Consider the following 22,573-nt stretch of genomic DNA (forward strand, 5'->3'; position numbering starts at 1 on the left):
TTCTGGTAGGCCAAGGCAAGAGGATCGCTTAAGGCTAGGATCTAGAGACCAGCCTGGGCAACACAGTGAGATCTCATCTCCACGATAAATAAATAAGAAAAAGAAAATGATACATCCAAATAAAAACCATGAATCTGGGGATAAAACATTACAAAGAGTAGCTGGGATAAGACGAAGGGAGAGGCTGGGTAAGGTGGTTCATGCTTGTAATCCTAGCACTTTGGGAGTCCAAGGCAGGTGGATCACCTGAAGTTAGGAGTTCGAGACCAGCATGGCCAACATGGCGAAACCCTGTCTCTACTAAAAATATAAAAAGTAGCTGGGCATGATGGTGTGCACCTGTAGTTCCAGCTACTTGGAAGGCTGAGGCAGGAGGATCACTTGAACCCAGGGGAGGTGCAGGTTGCAGTGAGCTGAGATCATGCCACTGCACTCCTGCCTTGGCAACAGAGTACGCCCATGTGTCAAAAAAAAAAAGATGAAAAGAGAAAGAAACAGGTGGGAGATTTATATTACAGACTGCTATGAGAGAGAACAGAGAGGATATTTTAATAATATTACAAAATTGATACAAAAACTAGCATATGGTAGTTGATATAAACTGGACTACTAACTTCCTAACAATTAGCAAATGCATATGATCACAGGTCAATTAATTAACTATGTCCTAGAGACTCCACAGACTTTTGCGGGGCCATCTAGGCAGCTAGCATGTCTGATCATTGGAATTCCTGCTCAGAGGCAGGCGGGGGAAATAGTTCACGACTTCACTCCAGTTCTGCAGCATTTTGTTTTGCTTAAAAAAAAAAAATCATGAATAGTTCTTGAATTTTATCAAATGCTTTTCCTGCATCTAATGAGAATTTTATCAAATGCTTTTCCTGCATCCAATGAGATGACCATTTTTCCCCTTTATTCTGATGTCATAAATTTCAACGTTAAATCAACCTTGCATTCCTGGGATAAATTCTACTTGCTTATGATGTATTATCCTCTTTACAGACTTCAATTTTCAGTTTGGTACTTTTTTGTTACAGATTCTTACACCTATGCTCTCAAGGGTTATTAGTCTATAACTCTCTTTTCTTTAAATGTCCTTGTCAGAGTTGCATATAAGGGTTAAACTTGCTCTGTTCGTGCCTGGCCCACTGGGTACAGGAAAGGAAGAAGGGCTCCAATGATGCCTAAAATTAAGTTTTCCAATAGCCAGGTAGAGGGGAGCTTAGAACAGGTAAAATGAGATTTAGATAAGTAAATATCTAATATCTTTACATCGTAGTGTTATGAATTAGAATTCCTACTAGCAACACTGAAACAAGACAAAGATCACTGCATCATTTAACCACCCATAATTCACAATTTGTCTCCACTCCTCTAGCAATATCTTGATATGCCTGACAATTTTTTTTTTTTTTTTTTTTTTTGGGACAGAGTCTTGCTCTGTGACCCAGGCTGGAGTGCAGTGGTTACGATCTCGGCTCACTGCAACCTCTGCCTCCTGGGTTCAAGTGACTCTCCTGCCTCAGTCTCCCAAATATCTGGGGTCACAGGTGCCTACCACTCCACCCGGCTAATTTTTGTATTTTTAGTAGAGATGGGGTTTTACTATGTTGGTCAGGCTCGTCTCAAACTCCTGATCTCCAGTGATTCGTCCGCCTCAGACTTCCTGAGATTACAGGCGCGAGCCACTGCACCCAGCCAACGTTTAGCCCTTTCTATACCCATATCCATTCACCTCTATATTCAAACGTTGTTCAGCTACTTCTTATCCTTATAATATATACTCTAGTTGACTGAACTGCTATTCAATAATCTTCACTCTCTTGTAGGAATTATATCTTTACAAGATGTGTAATTATATGTGTATAATAATGTATATCATTAATACTATACAAATATAGAATTACATATCCATACCCTTTACTGTGTAACTATGCAGTGCCTTCCACTACAGGCAGAGTATGTTTCCCTGTCACATTTTGGTAGGACGTGGAGATGGCATAAGCACAGGCTTTCAGCCATTATTTTATGGTTTGGCCTGTCCTCTGGTGCTCCTGTAATCTGCCATTAGAAGACATGCCCTGAAAGCCCCTGGCTCTTTAGCCTGGGCCCCAGAATGAAGACAAGAAAAAACAGACTTGAGGCCGGACGCAGTGGCTCACACCTGTAATCCCAGCACTTCGGGAGGCCGAGGCAGGTGGATCACCTGCGGTCAGGAATTCGAGACCAGCCTGGCCAACGTGGTGAAACCCCATCTCTATTAAAAATACAAAAATTAGCCAGGTGGGGTGGTGGGCACCTGTGACCCCAGATATTTGGGAGACTGAGGCAGGAGAATCACTTGAACCTGGGACATGGAGGTTGCAGTGAGCCGAGATCACACCACTGCACTCCAGCCTGGGCAACAAAAGCGAAACTCTGTCTCAAGAAAAAAAAAAAAAAGAAAAAGAAAAAACGGACTTGAACTCAAATGGAAGACTATAGGATTCAACCTAGTCAAGCTCAGATCAGCTAAACTGCTATGTACCCCAGTCTTCTATTAAACCCACACATAACTCTTATCATCTGAGTTAACTATTATCTTTTGGATCCATCCCTGTTTCCTGTATGTCCTACAGGGCAGGGATTCTTTTTGTCTATTTTATTCACACACACACACACACACACACACACACACACACACACATATATATATATCTTTTTCCAGGTGAAGGCAAAGATATTCTAAGGAACATCATTATTCTGGTTGTTTCTCTTCATATCATTTTTTAAAAACAGGTTTATTGAGACATAATTCATATACTATACAATTCACCCACTTAAAGTGTACAATGAGTTTTTAGCATATTCAGAGTTGTATGACCGTTATCACTATCAATTTTAGAACTTCAACACCTCATAAATAATTTTTTTTTTTTTTTTGAGATGAAGTCTCACTCTGTTGCCCAAGCTAGAGTGCAGTGGCGCGATCTTGGCTCACTGCAACCTCCGCCTCCCGGGTTCAAGTGATTCTCCTGCCTCAGCCTCCTGAGTAGCTGGGACAACAGGCACATGCCACCATGCCCGGCTGATTTTTGTATTTTTAGTAGAGACAGAGTTTCACTGTTGGCCAGGGTGGTCTCGAACTCCTGACCTCATGATCCACCCGCCTCAGCCTCCCAAAGTGCTGGGATTACAGGCGTGAGCCACCGCAGCCGGTATGAGAAATTTTATACTCACCAGCAGTCACTTCCCATTTCCCCACAACATCCCCTCTCTCCAGCCCTAGGCAAACACTAATCTACTTTATATATAGATTTGCCTATTTGGGACATTTCATGTAAATGGAATCATACAATATGTGGTCTTTTGTGATTGGCTTCTTAGCACAATGTTTTCAAGGTCTTCATATCATTTTAAAATAGAAATATGATCAGCTTAAAGCATATGTAAATTAAGCTGGGAGCAGTGGCACATGCCTGTAATCTCACCACTCTGGGAGGCTGAGAGGGGCAGATGGCTTGAGCTCAGGAGTTCAAGACCAGCCTGGGCAACATAGTGAGATCCTATCTCTAAAACAAAAAATCCGAAAATTGGGCAGGTGAGGTGGCATGTGCCTATTGTCTCAGCTACTTGGGAGGCTAAAGTGGGAGGACTGCTTGAATCCAGGATGTTGAAGCTGCAGCGAGCTCAGATCACACCACTGCACTCCAGCCTGGGCGACAGAGCAATATCCTGTCTCAAAAACAAAACAAAATAAAATGTAATAGTTAAGAGCACAGACTATAGAGCCAGACTGCCGAGATCTATATGCCAGCTCCATCCCTTATTACAGCAAGTGCTTAACTTTTTATTAGAACAACTACTTAATTACTTACTTGCTTCTTTGGAGCAAGTTACTTCTCTGTGTCTTAACTTTCTTATCTGTAAAATGGGTTTAATAATAGAACCTGACTGGGTAAGGTGGCTCACGCCTATAATCCCAGCACTCTGGGAGGCTGAGGCAGGTAGATTGCTTGAGTCTACGAGTTTCAAGACCAGCCTGGGCAACATGGCGAAATCTCATCTCTACAGAAAATACAAAAATTAGCTGGGCATGGTGGCATGCAACTGCAGCCCCAGCTAGTCAGGAGGCTAAAGTAGGAGGATCACTTGAGCCCAGGAGGTCAAGGCTGCAGTGAGTGGTGACTGCACCCTCTAATCTGGGCTACACAGCAAGATCCTGATTCAACATAAAAATAAAAATAAAGACTCAACATAAAAATAAAACCTGCTCATAGGGTTGTAATGAAATTAATATATCTAAAGCACGAAAAATAGTACCTCACAAATAGTAAGCATTACACAAGTGTCAGCTATTATCATTATCTGCATTAAAGAGAGGGGAATTGTGGATAGACACTCCCAAAACCTTTTTCATAGCATGGGGATGTATTTTGGTATTTAATATGTTCGAAAATGAATGTCTCAGGAATGGAAAATGAGCACTGACTGCTACTAGGTATGAGGTTTCTTTTGGGGGTAATGAAAATGCTCTGGAATTAGTGGTGAATGGGTGTACAACTTTGTGGATATACTAAAAACCACTAAATTATATACTTTAAAAAGGTGAATTTTATGGTATGTGAATTGTATCTCGATTTTTAAAAGTAAGTGTCTCTCCTCTTTCTGAAATCTCTATACTTCACACAAAATAGTGAAGGCAGGCCAGGCTTGTTGGCTCATGTCTGTAATCCCAGCATTTTAGGAGGCCAAGGGGGTTGGATCACTTGAGGCCAGGGGTTCAAGACCAGTCTGGGCAACATAGTGAGACTGTCTCTACAAAAATTTATAGAAAATTAGCTGGGCGTGGTGGTGTGCACCTGTAGTAATAGCTACTTGGGAGGCTGAGGTGGGAAGGATCGCTTAAGACTGAGAGATTTGAGGCTGCAGTGAGCTATGATCGTGCCACTGCATTCCAGCCTGGGCAACAGAGCAAGACCCTGTCTTTAAAAAAAAAAAAACTGTGAAGGTAGAAAAAAAAATAGAGAAGGCATACATGAATACTCTGCCTGGAAAAAAGCTAGAAATTTAAATAGCTTCCCTATTCTGCCACTCACACCCACCTCCCCTCCCCTACAAAGTTTTTCCTGCACTTCATGTTTTAATAGATATTTTAAACATGTGTTTTATGCCTGTTATAGGATGGGCATGAAGGGTAGGTAACAAACACAGTGTTTGATTAAGTGAACTTTCACTGGGCGGGTGATGCCACAAAAAAGAGCAAATTTAAAAACAGAAGTCATATTTGCTACTACATTGTATTAAGTAATAACTACATAACAGTTAAGAGCCCAGACTCCAGTCAGAGAGAATTTAGTTTCAATTTCTGGCTCTGCCATTTATCAAGCTATGTGACCTTGGGCAAGTTACTTAAACCCCTCTGAACTTTAATTTCCTCATCTGTAATGGAAGATAACAACCGTAATTTATTTCATAGGGTGTATAAGGATTAAATTTGATAATGTAGGTAAAACATTTAATACATTTCCTAGCAAATGGTACATACAATACTCAGTAAATGTCAGCAATGAGAACAGTGATGACAACAGCAGGTGATGACAATGATGACCATCATCACCCAGGCGGAGGGGAACATAAATAATAGGGATGAGGCAGCAGGCTCCGGTCAGGGCCAGCTTCTCAAAACTGCTGCTGTCTTCTTGAGAGGAAGGGGGAGTAATGTGACTCTGTGGTTACTGGTCACGAGGACAATGCAATTGACGTGCCCCTCTACTCTGAGCTCTAAATGAGCTGTGTCTTCACAGCAGACCCACAAGGATTTGGCAGAAGTGTATAAATGAAATCCCTGCATATGGGTCCAAGAAAGCTTTTGCCAAATGCCTTCCAGAAACAGAAGAGGGATATGAAATCAATTTACTGACTCTTCTAAAACATATCCTGTACTTCTAGGAAAAACATTGGCATTACTGTTAAATCCTTTAAACACATCAAACTATGATTCTCACCATCTTTTCTATGGGGCTCCTGCAATCCCTTCCTAAATGGCTGCCTACCAGTCTTATCTGCCTTTGTCCTATTTTCCACACCCAACTAGGATTATCTTCTTAAAACTGGTTTTGTTTGTTTGTTTAAAGAGACAGAGTCTTGCTGTGTTGCCCAGGCTGGACTCAAACTCCTCAAGTGATCCTCCAGCCTCAGCCTCCCAAGTAGCTGGGCATGCGCCAATGTGCCCAGCCTGAAAACAAATTTTTTTTTTTTTTTTTTTTTTTGAGACAGTCTCACTCTGTTGCCCAGACTGGAGTGCAGTGGTGCAATGACAGCTCACTGCAGCCTTGACCTCCCAGTCTTAAGCAATCCTCCCATCTCAGCCTCCCGAGTAGCTGGGACAATAGACGTGTACCACCACGCTCAGTTAATTTTTGTATTTTTTGTAGAGATGGATTTCCCTGTGTTGCCCTGGCTGGTCTCTTCCTGGGCTCAAGCCATCCATCCACCATAGCCTCCTGAAGTGCTGAGATTACAGGCATGATCACGGCACCTGGCCAAAACCGAAATCTTATCCATCTTTACTGCTTGAAGTTCCTCTAAGGCTCCCCATCCATCACTTGTAGGAAGTGTCTAAAACTTGTGTGCAGATCATACAAAGCTTGTCATGAGCTAGTCCCTGCATACAAGTTTGACCTCATTTCTTGACACCCTCTACCTACCATATACACTAAGCTCTAGCCTCACCAAAATACTGGCAGGGGAATCTAGGAAAAAGACATCCAATTTTGTTTAAGTCATGACCAAAGAGGCTTGTTGGGGGCATTTCATGGGGTGAGCTTCGAAGTGCTGGTGGGCCTGAGCGGTTGCAGATATTTGACTTGGAGCACCTGTGTCTTATGATGGACGGAAATAAAAGTGAACACACAGAGAGACAGACTATTCTATAAGAATGTGAAAAACTTAATCTGGAAGAGCAACTATATAAACACTGTCTGACTGCCTTTGTGTTTTGGGGCCAGTGACTGTTGCAACAATAATAAGCACGTCTGTCTTCAAGAAGGGACAGTGGAGTCACCCAGGTGCTGCCACATGTCAGGCACAGTGGGCATTGATCTACAATGGGCAGTTCTCTGCAAGGCCACGTGGACACATTACAGTACAATTACATTTACAGACTGCTTTTCAAATACTTATCTCCTGTATGTATTATTGCTACCTGTGAACACTTGTGAACATGAAGTGCTATTTTTACTGTCAGCTGATCACTGCAGGGAAAACAATCAGTAAACTAGCAAATCACCTCTGATTAACACTTACTGTGAATAATAATTATATTTTAATTTTTAAACATTTGGAATCATAAGAAGAGAATATTCACCAAGCCTGAATCCCACCTATGGTATACAAGAATAAAGTTTGAACATACTGGTAAAATTCAACCCAAATCCTATGTTAAAAGCATGTCGCCAGGCACAGTGGCTCACGCCTGTAATCCCAGAACTTTGGGAGGCCGAGGCAGGTGGATCACCTGAGGTCAGAAGTTTGAGACCAGCCTGGCCAAAATGGTGAAACCCTGTCTCTACCAAAAATAAAAAATTGGCCAGGCATGGAGGCACCCACCTGTAATCCCAGCTACTCAGGAGGCTGAGACATGAGGATCACTTGAAACCGGGAGGCTGAGGTTGCAGTGAGCCGAAATTGCACCACTGCAATCCAGCCTGGGTAACAAAGTGAGACTCCAACTAAATTTATTTTAAAAATTCAACCCAAAAGATTTTCACAACTTACTGTTTTTAATGTCTTTAATCAAAGCAAAATCCTTACTTAAAATAACCAGCTAGTAAAATACTAATAAAAGTATTAAGTAGGATTATAATAAATTTATTGAATGTCTTTTTCTAGTTTAGATTTTTAGTCTTGACTTATTAACCATTTGACTTTAAATGAAAATAGTGACATTGAGATACTTTATTCTTATACCCTTCAAATCACTAAATAAATCCAAACACAGCTGCATACTTCAACAATTTTCATTCTTTTCACTTTAATACTGCCTCACTACCCCGCAGAACTATCACAGCTGACTAGTAGGTCAAGGCAGCAACACTAAAAGAAAAATACAACAAAACTGGATTTCTTCGTGTCCACAGCAGTCCAGATATTGTAATTATTGAAAAACATCTAGACACTGGTAGCAAAAAGAACAAGTAATTAAAACTATGGGCTTGCAAAACATATGGATGAGCGTTATGTTCCACAGCCCATATAGCTGCTCAAAAATACGGGACTCTAACAGGCACTAACAAAGTCTGGTTTTAATGTAAACTCATCCTCCTCCTCTTCCCTGACCCTCTAGGGATTCTCAGATGTTTCCTGATAAGCAGATCTAAACTGTAAGACAATAATATCCCAAGGAGTTTCTGGCACTGAGCCCCAGAAATCCTTAAAGCAACAAGCACTGTCTAAAAGAAGAAAACCAGGGTGCTTATTCTCTTAACGATTTTCTCCCCTAACTCTAGGGAACATGAAAATGCCTTTCCACATAGCAGTTGTAAAATTCCTTCTGAAGCAGAATGTTTTCTACTAGAGATGGCCTGCTGTTGATAATGTCATTCCCTGACACCTGGAACATTTTGAAAGACTCCTCAGAAATGACCTTGGGGCCAGACCAAACTACGAGGTCCAGTGAATCCCTTCTATTTATGGAGGCCTGAATAACTTGGAACCTCCTGCAGTGACCAACAGATTAAAGGGTAAGTTAACTCACTACAGAGACAACAGCAAAGTTATATCAGAGACCCTGAAAAAGTCCAGAATGTGGGAAATTCTGGAGAATATACAATCAGTTTCTTCAACAAATAAATTGCAAGCAAAAAATTTAAATTTAAAAAAGGAGGCCAGATGCAGTGGTTCACGCCTGTAATCCCAGCACTTTGGAAGGCTGAGGCAGGCGGATCACTTGAGCTCAGGAGTTCGAGACTAGTGTGGGCAACATGGCAAAACCATGTCTCTATTCTGGGCATGGTGGCTCACACCTATAATTCAAGCTACTTGGGAGGGTGGGGCACAAGAATCGCTTGAACCCAGGAGGCAAAGGCTGCAGTGAGCTGAGATCATGCCACTGCACTCTAGCCTGAGCAACAAAGTGAGACTCCATCTCAAAAAAAAAAAAGCAGACGTGGTGGCTCACACTTGTAATCCCAGCACTTTGGGAGGCCAAGGTGGGTGAATCACGAGGTCAGGAGATCGAGACCATCCTGGCTAACACAGTGAAACCCCATCTCTACTAAAAATACAAAAAATTAGCCGGGTGTGGTGGCACGTGCCTGTATTCCCAGCTACTCGGGAGGCTGAGGTAGGAGAATCGTTTGAACCCAGGAGGCAGAGGTTGCAATGAGCCATGATCGTGCCACTGCACTCCAGCCTGGCGACAGAGCAAGACTCCATTTCAAAAAAAAAAGGAAAAGCATAAATCAAAAGCCATTTAAGAAACACATTAACGGCTGGGTGCAGTGGCTCACGCCTGTAATCCCAACATTTTGGGAGGCCGAGGTGGCGGATTGCCCGAACTCAGGAGTTCAAAACCACCCTGGGCAACATGGTGAAACCCCATCTCTACTACACTACAAAAATTAGCTGGGTAAAGTGGCACACGCCTGTAATGCCAGCTACTCAGGAGGCTGATGTGGGAGAATCGCTTGAGCCCGGGAGGCGAAGGTTGCAGTAAGCCAAGATCACACCACTGCACTCCAGCTTGGATGAGAGTGAGACTCTGTCTCAAAACGTCTCAAAAAAAAAAAAACAAAGAAACACATTAACTAAATACATGTACTTTTCTTGAACCCTGATTCAAACAAATAAATTGTTTAAGGAAAAATGAGGTAAGTGGGAAATTGTGAACATTGACTAGACTCTTGATTACATTAAGGAATTACTGCTGTTTTAGGGGGTGACAATAATGGTATTGTTGTCATATGTAAATAAAAGAGAATCCTTTTTTTTCTTTAAGTCATTAGAACCAAAAGATCTATAAAACGGCAAAGGGAGATGGAATATAGAAACCAAGTCAGCTTTCTAGATTTTAAATTGAGTGTTGAATACATGGACATCAGATGTATTATTCTTTATTCATTTTTGTACATTTTAAATACTATTTTATTATGAAAAGGATTGAAAAATCAAAGAATGCTACCTGGATGATTTCAAAGCTTTCTCCTTTCTGAGGTGCCATGTGGTTTCTGTCTGCAGCTGTCAGTGCAGAATCCAGGGAGGGGCTCCCTGAGCAGTTCCAGCTCCAGACAGAATCCTCCCTTCCCTCCACAGCTAACCGAGTGCTGGTGAGTTAGTCTCGCATACCCTGAAAAAGGACAATCTCATTAACTGCTGGACTGTACAAGTCACTCACTGTCTTCAGGCACTCGTTTACCTGGAGCCCACTATGGCAAGATGGTTAAGATCACGGGCTTTGGAGGTAAACAGACACGAGTTTGAATTCTAATTCTATCACTTAACAGTGGTATAACTTTAGGGCAAGTTTCTTATAATCCGTACCTTAGTTTCTCCAACTATAAAATGAAGATTCTAACAGTACCTTCCTCATAAAATCATTTTATGATTAAATGACAATGCATTTAGTATGGTAGCTAGCTAAAATATGAGCTGCTGTTTTTACATTATTGTTGTTGTTACACACGGTAGTCCCCACCTTATCCATGGTTTCACTTTCCACAGTTTCAGTTACCTACGGTCAACTGCGGTCTGAAAATAGGTGAGTACAGTACTAAGACATTTTGATAGCAAAAGAGCCCACTTTCACATAGCTTTTATTACAATAGAGAGTTATAAGTATTCCATTTTGTTATTATTGTTGTTAATCTCTTACTGCGCCTAATTTATAAATTAAACTTGATCGCAGGCATGTATGCATAGGAAAATACATAGTATATATACGGTTGGTGCTATCCACAGTTTCAGGCATTTACTGGAGGTCTTGGAATGTATCCCCTGTGCATAAGCAGGGACTACTTTATATAAGTGGATTTGGGCCAGACTTGAGGGCTAGGCAGGCAGCAGAGTTTAAAATTTACTGGGGGAGGTGGTAGGCACTGGTAAGTGTCAGGCAGTAGAATAATAAACGAAAGTGGTATTTCAGGAATATGAGCCAAGCAATGGCCTCTACAGGATAGACTGGGTGTGTGACACTGGCCTCAAGGACACCATTATGTTGTATTTGTGGCAGCTTTTTTTTTTTTAAAGCATTTTATATAGTGCTATTAATATAATTTGAAGCCTTGCTTTGGAAAACAGTGATCAGGTATGCAAGGCATAACTGTTCATCATGACAATTCTGAACCAGATTAGAATACTTACTGTTCCGAATACTTATTGTTCAGAAATGACAGAAAAGCTAAAGTTTCCACACTGCACGAGAGGGGAGGAAAGAACCAACTAGAAAGCAGGAGGACCTGGGGTGTGACGCTGGGGAGGTAAGCATAACTCGGCACATCCATTGCAACATTTTCTGCTGATGAGGCTTGCTCATTTATCCTAAGAGAATCACCTCATGAAAACAATGCAGAATGCACGCTGGGCCCAGACCCACGGCTAGAATGTCAGCGCTGATTATTTTCTCCCAGTCCACGTGTTTGTCAGCAACACAAACATTCACATGCTACTTTCGGGAAAATGCAGCCTCCGCAGGAGGGGCTAGAACAGATGCAGAGAGCTAATTTCTGTGTGTCTGGGTGGACGGTTTCACTTGCAATGTCAAAGACAAAAATGGGGATTCTGCTAGCCTGCTGAACCTATGCATTGAAAGGAAGCTAAGAGAGCCTTCTTCTCTCACTCCTCTCCCCTTAGATGGCCCTTCTCTGGATCACAGCGTGGCTTCTTTACAGGTTGATTCATCTTATAGATTCATCTGTCGAGGGCACATCAGGTACCAGGCACTGTTCGAGGTGGGCTTGGGTTATGAACAGAGAACAAAACAAAGATTCCTGCCCTTGAAGAATTTTCTCCTTGAGGAATTGGGATGGCAGACCATCGTGTTTTAGAAAGTGACACCTGTTATGTCAAAAAAAAAACAAAAACAAAAATACAGAGCAAGGTACAGGAATGGAGAATTTCAGTTTCAACACCAAAGGACATTGGGGAAAAAAAAAAAAAAAGGGCTGGGCACAGTGGCTCACGCCTGTAATCCCAGCACTTTGGAAGGCCGAGACAGGCAGATAACGAGGTAGGAGTTTGAGACCAGCCTGGCCAACCTGGTGAAACCCCACCTCTACTAAAAATACAAAAATTAGCCAGGTGTGGTGATGCATGCCTGTAATCCCAGCTACTCGGGAGGCTGAGGCAGTAGAACTGCTTGAACCCAGGAGGCGGAGGTTGCAGTGAGCCAAGACGGCACCACTGCACTCCAGCCTGGGAAACAGAGCAAGACTCTGTCTCAAAAAAAAAAGGATGGAGAGTGACAAAGGAAGGCAGGTAGACACTGAATCTCCTCACCATAGGGATGTTCACCTATGAATTCTGTCACTTCCACACTGGCAAAAAGTGATTAGGGAAACACAACAATTGTGATGGGGTTTTGTTGTCTCTTCTCTTTTTTTTTTTTTTTTTTTTTTTGAGACAGGGTCTCACTCTGTCGCCCAGGCTGGAGTGCAGTGTTGCAAGCACAACTCACTGCAACCTTCACCTGCCGGGCTCAAGCAATTCTCCCACCTCAGCATCCCGAGTCGCTAGGACTACAGGCACATGCCATCATGCCCAGCTAGTTTTTGTATTTTTTGGTAGAGATGGGGTTTCGCCATGTTGTCTAGGCTGGTCTCAAACTCCCGAGCTCAAGTGATCTGCCTGCCTTGGCCTCCCAAAATGCCAGGATTACAGGTGTGAGCCACTGCACCCGGCCCGTGCTAGGTTTTATTTCAAAGTCAAAAGAAAACAAATGACCATTTTCTCCATTCTATTTATTTTCTGAAAGATGAAAGCAAGTGTGATCTAGACAAGGAAGGTGACAACTTGGGGGACTGAACTGAAGCAATGAGACTTCAAAAGTACTACTTCTCCCCTCCACACCCTTAAGCTAGTTTTTGGTCTGCTGGACTTAGGGCTAGGATTGCTCCAAGTTCTGACAATGACTCTGGGCTGTTCATGCCCGGAGGCTCCCTCAGGCATAACCTGTTCCAAGAGAGGAGCAAGCTATCACCCCACTGCTACAAGTTAATTATAAGTTTTCTATTGATTTTTCCCCCAGAGGGTCAATCAAAGCAAAATGAACATGAGTTAATGATCTAGCCCTGAAAAAGGAGGGGTGATACAAAATTACATGGTGCAATTTTAAGTGCCCTCTCCTCCTCCACTCCCAAAAAAAAAAAAACAGAGACAGAGAAATAACCAACATTTTAACAGGGGTTGGTGCTAAAAGGCAGGATGATAGATTTGCTTTTCTATATTTTACAAATGTTCTATGATAAAGAGGTATAAGTTCTACAATTAGGAAAAAATGGCTAGTCTAAAAAGAAAGAAAAAGAAAGAGAAGAACTGGCCACGAGATTTCACTGCCCAACATCCTAGCAGTTAGTGCTGCTGAACAGCTATCTATGGCTCTACTGAGGAGCCATCTCAATATTTCTTGAGATATAATTTAGTAAGATTTATACCTGGAGTAAAGACTGATCCTCAGAGTAAGGAAACTATAATTTTACATATCTTATATTTACAATCATGCTGACAACAAAAGTTATCATCCTGAGTATAGCTCTTTCTCTCATTCTTCACATCAGCTATTTAAATTCTGACTCTTAATGCCAGGAGGAAAAACGCTGACCTAATGGTGAAATAAACTTGTACTGGAATCTTGGGATGCTTTCCATAAATTATATAAGTAGTGTTCATAAATATCTTCTGCTTGAAACAAAGTCAGCATAGGGTTAGGATTTTGGTATACAACCTTCCTGATGCCATCTTAGTTGCTCAAGGAAGATCCTGAAAAAGTACTTGGTAAGGCTTAATACCTATTTATGATGAAAACTCTCAGTAAACTAGGATTGAGGGTAATACCTTAAAACTTGATAAAGGTTATATACAAAACCTAAAACAAACATTATATGAAATAGAAAATCTTCAGACTCATTCTTTTTAAGACTGAGAATAAGACAAAGATGCCCATTAGTGTAGCAGCTGTTTTGACACAGTTCTGGAAGTTGTGGCCAACGCTGTAAGGAAAGAAAAACAAATAAGAAGTATAAGAACGGGAAAGGGCTGGGCACGGTGGCTCACGCCTGTAATCCCAGCATTTTGGGAGGCCAAGGCAGGTGGATCACGAGGTCAGATCAAGACCATCCTGGCTAACATGTAAAACTCCATCTCTACTAAAAATACAAAAAAAAATTAGCCAGGTATGGTGGCACACAATGGTAGCCCCAGCTACTCGGGAGGCTGAGGCAGGAGAATCGCTTGAACCCGGGAGGCGGAGGTTGCAGTAAGCAGAGATCGAGCTAGAGTGAGACTTCATCTCGGGAAAAAAAAAAAAAAAAAAAAGGAAGAAAAAAAAAAAGAAAGAACGGGAAAGAAGCAACCAAGTTACTACTGTTTTCAAAGGGTAGGATTACCAGAAAAAGAAAAAATAAACACAAACAAATCAATAAACTAGTTGAATAAGACAGTGAAGCGGCTGGGTGTGGTGGTTCACGCCTGTAATCCCAGCACTTTGGGAGGCTGAGGCAGGTGGATTACCTGAGGTCAGGAGTTCGAGACCAGCCTGACCAATGTGGTGAAACCCCATCTCTACTAAAAAAACAAAATTAGCCGGGCGTGGTGGAATGCACCTGTAGTCCCAGCTACTCTAGAGGCTGAGACAGGAGAATTGCTTGTACCTGTGAGGCAGAGGTTGCAATGAGTAGAGATCATGCCACTGCACTCCAGCCTGGGCGACAGAGTGACTCCGTCTCAAAAAAAAAAAAAAAAAAAAAAAAAAAAGACAGTGAAGTAGGGTTGTTAGATACAAGATCAGCTTAACATAATCAATACGATTTTTCTTAAATTACCAATAACTAACTGGAAGCAATTCTCCTGCCTCAGGCTCCTGAGTAGCTGTGATTACAGGTGTGTGCCACCACACCAGCTAATTTTTTATATTTTTGGTAGAGATGGGGGTTTCACCATGTTGGCCAGGCTGGTCTTGAACTCCTAACCTCAAGTGAGCTGCCTGCCTTGGCCTCCCAAAGTGCTGGGATTACAGGCATGAGCCACCATGCCCAGCCCCTTATAGACCTTTATGAAGAAAACTTTAAAGCTCTAATAAAGAACTTAAAAATGAACTGATGAAGCATGTATTTAGAGACTAAAGGGACATGATGTCTACAATTAAAAGGGTCAGGGGAAAAAGCATACAAAGAAAACATACTCTCAGGACTCTTCTGTTAGTTTTAAACTATTTCCAAAATTATAAAAATGTCAAGAAAAATGAGCTGAATAAATGGAAAGACACATTATATGCTCTTGGATGGAATGAGTTACTATTTCAGTGGCTCACACTTGTAATCCCAGCACACTTTGAGGTGGGAAGACCATTTGAGGCCAGGAGTTAAAGACCAGCCAGGGCAACAGAGTGAGACCTCATCTCTATTAAAACAACAACTACAACAACAAAAAACTTAGAAAAATATTTAGCTGGGTGTGGAGGCTACAGTGAGCTATGATCACACCACTGTACTCCAGCCTGGGCAACAGAGAGAGACCCTGTCTTAAAAAAAAAAAAAAAAAAGCAACATGGCACACAAAAACAGAAATAAAAATAAATAAAATTAAATTAAAAAAAGATGCCAACTCTCCTCGAATAATTTATAAACTCAATAAACTCCAATAAAAATTCCTCAAAAATATAATTTTTTGGCCAGGCACAGTGGCTCGTGCCTGTAATCCAAGCACTTTGGGAGGCCAAGGCAGGAGGATTGCTGGAGCCCGGGAGTTCAAGACTGGGCTGGGCAACATAGGGAGACCCTATCTCTAAAAAAATTACCAAAAAAAAAAAAAAAATTAGCCAGGGATGGTAGCACATGCCTGTGGTCTCAGCTACTCGGAAGGCTGGGATGGGAGGATCACCTGAGCTGGAAGATTGAGGCTGCACTGAGCCATGACGGTGCCACTGCACTCCAGCCTGGGTAACAGAGTGACCCAAGGTCTCAAAAGAAAAAAAATATATATATAAATATGTATGTATATATGTATGTATGTATATATGATGTTTGGGTAGCCTTGTAAACTTATTCCAAATTTTATATGGAAAAAATAAATATTGGTCCAGGAAGAGCTAAATAAACTTTACGATGGATGGTTTGCTGTGCCAGTCATTAGGACACACCACAAAGTCACTGTAATAAAATCAGAGCAATAAAAAAAATGAAGTAAGAACTGACAGACTAATGCAACAAAATAAAGGCTTAGGGCCAGACAAGTGTATCCATGGAAACCATAAATGAGAAAGAGATATAATTTCATAGAGGAAAGCATGTATTTTGTTGATATGTTATTAGAAAAACTGGGTCATTAAATGGAGAAAAATAGGGCTGGATTCCTATCTAACACATGAAAATGTGGGCCCTAGAGAGATTAAAGACATAGATATGACCTAGGGTTCAGGAAGAGTTCCTTAAACAAAACTCTAAAACCATAAACCACAAGTCAAAGAATTTATCTATCTGATTACATCAAAATTAAAAATACTTCTTGATCAAAGGATGGCAAAGACCAAATGAGAACCAAATGAGAAGATTTGATCACCAAATGACAAGATGCCCAAATGAGAAGACATCTGCAAAGTCTAAACATAACAGGGAATACCTATATTATAAAATCACTTCTGCAAGTCAACAGCAACAAAATAGGTATCAACTCCAACAGAAAATGCCAAAGACATGAATAAGCGATTTACAGAGGAAGCTATCTGTATAAGAGATACTCAAAATCACTAGTCATCAAAGAAATATAAAACAAGATATCACTTTGTGCTTACAAGACTGAAAAACATGGAGAGCTGGAAAGAGGTGACTGCTGGTGGGACATGAGGACACAGGAGTCCTCAAATATTAATACTTCCAGAGGCACAGAGACTGGGGCAGCCACTGTGGAGAGGCATCTGGCACTATTTAATCAAATTCAGTCCCTGCAAGCCTATAATCCAGCAATTCCACAGAAATATTATATAACTTTGTAAGTGGATATGTAGGAAGATATTCACTGCAGCAATATTTATGGTGTTAGGGAGTAGGAACAACTTGAGTATCCATTCACGACACAGAGACCAGATAAAGAAAAACCAATGGATGCACACAGCACGGGGTATAACACAGCATTCCAAAGCAGAGAATTAGACACGTAACAATATGGATAGATCTTAAAAACACTACTTAGAGGCCTGGCATGGTGGTTCACACCTGTAATCCCAGTACTTTGGGAGGCCAAGGCAGGTGGATCACCTGAGGTCAGGAGTTTGAGACCAGCCTGGCCAACGTGGTGAAACCCTATCTCTACTAAAATACAAAAAAATTAGCTGGGCATGGTGGCACATGACTGTAATCTCAACTACTCAAGAGGCTGAGGCAGGATAATGGCTTGAACCCAGGAGGTGGAGGTTGCAGTGAGCCGGTATTTCACCACTGCACTCCAGCCTGGGCAACAGAGTAAGACTCTTGTCTCAAAAGTCTCAAAAAAAAAAAAAAAAAAAAAAAAAAAAGCAGAAAACACTACATAGAGGAAAATGAATTAAAGCATTATAAATCAAGATACATACACATAAAACAAACATTCCCACTTGCAAGCTCCTACGTAAACAAAAGGAAACACGTGCAATGCATTAAGAATGAACACCTGTGAGGTATGAGATGACTGGGACAAGGAATTCTAAAACAAAACCAATCTTTTAGACTCCTTGCGTGTTACAAAAGAAAAACTCGAATGGCCTACAATAAACACAGAATTGTTTCCTTCCCCAAAGTTCCCAATTTTCCAAACAACAAAAGCTACTCTGGGTGCCAGTTCTGTTGATGAGTAACAGCTTTTCATCCTTTTTCAATCAGGAAGGGAAAATTCAGGGATCAGCAAAGTACAAAAGGGATCAGCAGAGAATATTTACGAAACAGTGTTTTTGTTCTCATGACCTGACAACCTGACTGAAAAAGGCCTGATTACCTCCTGATTTGGGATGATTCAGCTATAGGCAGGTTGGTGTCAAGTTTTCAGGTCATCTGAAGCGATTTACTTTCAGAACCTCTTCCTACGCAATCCTCTTGCCTCCCTGTAGAAATAATACCCTGCACTACTTGAAAACTTAAAATTCTTGAGCGAGAGGGGGCCCAGTTATTTTACAGATGAGGAAACAAAGACTCAGGGAAGAATTATGGTGTGACTCACACAGCTCTAGCTTGAAAAGGTCTCCCTGATTCGGCCCTTGTCCTCCTCCTGTCTAGTCTCAACCCAGCAGCCAGAGTGATCCTTTTATAACATAAGTCATCATCTACCTCACTGTTCAAAGCTCTCTAATGGCTTCCCCCTCACTCAGTGTAAAGGCCAAAATCCTTACAATGACCTACACTCACTCCCACCCACTCTCATCTGCTGCCACCTCCCCCAACCCACATCTATACTGACCGGCCACCATGACCTTGCCACCCCTCACACACCAAGCATGCTCCTGTACCAGGGTTTGGAACCTGCTCATCCCACTGCCTCTGGCTCACTTCATTTCCTTCCAGTCTCCAATCACGAATTAGGCCAGGTGTGGTGGCTCAGGCCTGTAATCCCAGCACTTTGGGAGGCCAAGGTGAGTGGATCGCTCGAGGCCAGGAGTTCCAGACCAGCCTGGGCAACATAGTGAAACCCCATGTCTACTAAAAATACAAACATTGGCCCGGTGTGGTGATACAAGCCTGTAGTCCCAGCTACTCAGGAGGCTGAGATGGGAGGATTGCATGAGCCCAGGAGGTTGAGGCTACAGTGAGCTGTGATCACACCACTACACTCCAGCCTGGGTGACAGAGCAAGACTCTGTCTCCAAAAAAAGAGTTTTCTCAGTAGAGGCTTTATCTGACCCCTCTATATAAAAAGTAAATCCCCTACCACACATACACATACACACACAGAAACACACACTCTTACCCTTTCCTGACTCTAAATTTCTCCATAGCATTATGATCCTTTGACCTATTCATTCACATATTTGTCTGTCTCCACGCTATTAGAATGTGTCTGTTCCACAAGGGCTTTGTCTGTTTTGTTCAAACTGGTTCCCCCTCCCAGCACCCACAGCATACACAACCCCGGCACACACAGGTGCCCCCACGGCACACACAGGTGTTCCCCCTCCCGGCACACACAGGTGCCCACCATCTCAGCACACACAGGTGCTCAGTGAGAATGTGTTCAGTGAATAAACAGGTAAGGACCAAAAGCCATGCCTTCAGACTCCTCGCGCAATGCCCTATGTGCCTGCCCTCAAGTGCTGGTTCAGTTCTTGGTGGTCACGCCCTTCAGTCAGAAGACCTAGAAATCTAAAAATGAAATAATACATTTTAGCTACTCTATTTCACCTCCCACAGCTGCCTTTCATAGCAGGGAGGATAAAGTACACAACTAAAAGTTAACACCTTGGTTTGTTTAACGGCTCTTTCATTAAAGAGCTCATTTTACTGCTGCTACTTAAGAACTTTCTGCCTTTCCAGGCAAGAAACTAATATCTCATAATTAACTCCTGACCAACAAGACTAAATTAACCAATCTTTCAAGCTTATTCAGACGTTTCCCAGAGTGGGTATAATAAGAAACGATTTCATATTAATTGAATTGGTGTTGCAAAACTTTCCAGAAGTATTCTCAATGAATTCTAAGGATGCTTTGGCAGATGATCAAGCACATTCCAGAATTTCACAGGAGATAATCTCGTAATAACACCATGTTGTAGGTAATCCATTAGCTGACTCTAGAAACAACAGAATACTAAACCTAGAAATAAGCCAAAAGCTGGGCTTGGTGGCTCACGCCTGTCATCCCAGCACTTTGGGAGGCTGAGGCAGGCGGATCACCTGAAGTCACGAGCCAGAAAAGAGGCAGAGATTGATGGAACATAGAGAAGGGAAATGTTTTGCCTTGGGGCTGCAAGACACATAAATAACTGGTACATATTTAAACAAACCGTTTATGAAGATTATTATCTCAACCGAAAAAATACACAATACGAACACTGTGTAAAAGTCAACTTATCACATTCTCTGAGTCAGAATGTTCTTGGCCTATTGCAAAAGTTATCAGTGGCACCGCACCAACCCCATTCCCAAGCTAGACTTGAGCTACTCTCCACCCTCCACAAATCACTCCATTGGTCTCTGAATTTAAGTGAATTTAACACGTAAGTATCTGCAATTTGAAAAGTCACTTTTCACTTATTTTAGCCCAACCCTGATAAAGTGACTGAGAGAGCTGAGAATAATGAATTTGAAGATTCGCTATGCCTCATTATGCAGAATTCTAAAAAATTTCTCTTCTTAAAATATTTTTGTCACAATGAGTGACGTGTTTCAAGTTAACATGTAAAATCGGAGAACTCTGGAGACAGAGAAGACCTTAGAGATCCTTTAATTCAATATTTTAGAGAAAAATGGGTAAAGAATAAACTAACTTGCTGATCACCATGACTGTATTCATGCTGTGAAAGTAATAAACGCAACACCAACTGAGAAATGATCCCCGAATGCCGTCAGGTACTTCAGTCTAGCAAAAACCACTATAGATTAATCAGTCCTGCTCATCCCTTTAACTCAGCTATGCAAACAAGCAGAGCTAGACTCTGCTCAAACCCTAAATATTAGCGTTACCACTCGCCTGCCACATACTACAGCATCACTGGTTATGAAAGTGTTTTAATACAAGATCTTCATATTAGTGTAAAAGAATTACTATAAAACAGACCTAAAGGTCTGATGGAGATTCTACCAATATTCCAGAATAAGTGAGTGCCAAAAATATTTACCCTTCATTACAGTACAAATGAGACAGGCAGTAATAATGACATTACATTTAAAGTTGTTTTTGCACTTAAATTTTAAGTCTATACTTCTCATTGGCCTGTTTGGTAACCTCAATATTCCTTTATTCAAGGGACAGCATCACCACCCTTTGAGATACTGATGCCCGGTGGACATCTGTGCCTGCAGCAGGAACGCGGGTGTCCGCGGGTTTCTGCAAAACTCCACCATCACCAAAGCTGCATCTCCAGAGGAACAGGTCTAATCCTTGCTTCGGAACGTCCCTGTCTCCCTGACACAGAATTACTGCCTCCTGTGCCGTAAGGCTCTGAGCATCTGTAAAATAAGGCGGGTGGACTAATGCTGAATTATTTTTCCAGCTCTCAAAATTCCGCCTCATTGCCGGAGTGGCAGGGCGGTGCAGTGAAAGAGCCCTGGGCTTGACACCGCTTGAAAAGCCCACGTTCGCATCGCTCTGACCGCCCTTCCAACTCCTGGGGACTCCAGGAGTGCGAGGGGGCCCGCGGCGCCCCACTGTCCCTCGCTGGCTCCCGACCCACCGAGCGCAGCGCCGCCGCGGGGAACGGGCCGATGCAGGCCTAACCGCGCGGCGCGGCACGTCTCTCGGGGTGCGGGTCCCCTCCACCCGCGGCCCCGGACCGCAACCCCCGCTCCCCGCCCGGCCCCCGTCCGGCCCCGGCCTGGCCTAGCCTAGCCTCTGACCTGCTTTCGACCGCCCGACGGTCCCTCGGCGCGGCAGGCAGTTGCAGCCGCCCGTCCCCGGCCCGCTGTCACCTCCGCCCCTGGAAGCGGCGGGCGGGTCGATCCCGTGTGAGTCAGCGCGCCGCTCCGCCTCCCGCCCAGGCTTCCGCCTCTGCCGGCGCGGTCCGCGCGGCACCGGGGGCGCCAAGCTCCGCTGCACGAGCGCCCACCTCCCGGCGCCCGCCCCCGCGCTCGCGCCCCCTGGCGGCCAGCCCGGCCCTGCTCGCCTCGCGGCAGCAGAGGGACAACGCTCCCAGAACGCCACCGGGGAAACTGAGGCACGGGGGCCCGCTCCCGCCGCGGCGCGCCGACACGGCTCGTCCAGCCTCTGCCTCACGCAGTCCTACGTGCAGCCCCAGCTTGCTGTTCCTCCCCTCTTGCTGTTCCCCCACCCTCGACACCACCCTCCAACCTAGAAAAAAGTCAAAATTCCATTCAGAGAAGTCCAACTCGATTCCTGTCTGCGTGTGATGCTGTCCTCTTTGCTACCCCTAGGCAGTTTCCCTTATTATGCCACAAAATACTGGCTGGGGTTCGCCTCTATCTGTCCCAGTTTTTTCTGAGGAAAGTCTCTCAGGACATCTTTGAGAATTTGAGAGCAAGAAATGACAGAAAGCAAGAACTGGGCAGGGCTGAGAGAACTCCTCCCACTCAGTTTCTGAATCCCCGCAGTACTCCCGTTGTTTGTTAAAGATCACGAAGTTACACAGCTTGACTATGTTGCTGGAATTGCTGCGCCTCACGTTTCTGGGATCTCCCTAGGGGATTCTGAAGAAGGCGGCGAGTCTATCACTGTGCATGCACAACAAAAATAAATATTTCACAAA

General features: G+C 43.1%; 1 protein-coding gene and 1 long non-coding RNA gene across 6 annotated transcripts in view; one reads left to right on the forward strand and one right to left on the reverse strand.

The window, feature by feature from the left end:
- The window catches only part of DNMBP (dynamin binding protein), a 122,058-nt gene extending 100,105 nt beyond the window's left edge, over window positions 1-21,953 (reverse strand). For 4 of the 5 annotated variants that reach the window (XR_013398249.1, XM_077947199.1, XM_077947200.1 and 1 more), the window contains exon 1: window positions 21,708-21,953. The gene's annotated coding sequence lies outside the window, so the exon portion shown is untranslated. The remainder of the gene's footprint in view (window positions 1-21,707) is intronic. The other variant, XM_077947209.1, reaches the window with a different exon arrangement.
- LOC144331259 (uncharacterized) lies at window positions 10,693-22,573 on the forward strand. The gene is made up of 3 exons (XR_013398267.1): window positions 10,693-10,738; window positions 11,830-11,908; window positions 21,118-22,573. It is a non-coding gene; the product is annotated as an uncharacterized LOC144331259 (long non-coding RNA).

This window comes from Macaca mulatta, chromosome 9 (assembly GCF_049350105.2).
Source record: "Macaca mulatta isolate MMU2019108-1 chromosome 9, T2T-MMU8v2.0, whole genome shotgun sequence".
Taxonomy (NCBI): domain Eukaryota; kingdom Metazoa; phylum Chordata; class Mammalia; order Primates; family Cercopithecidae; genus Macaca; species Macaca mulatta.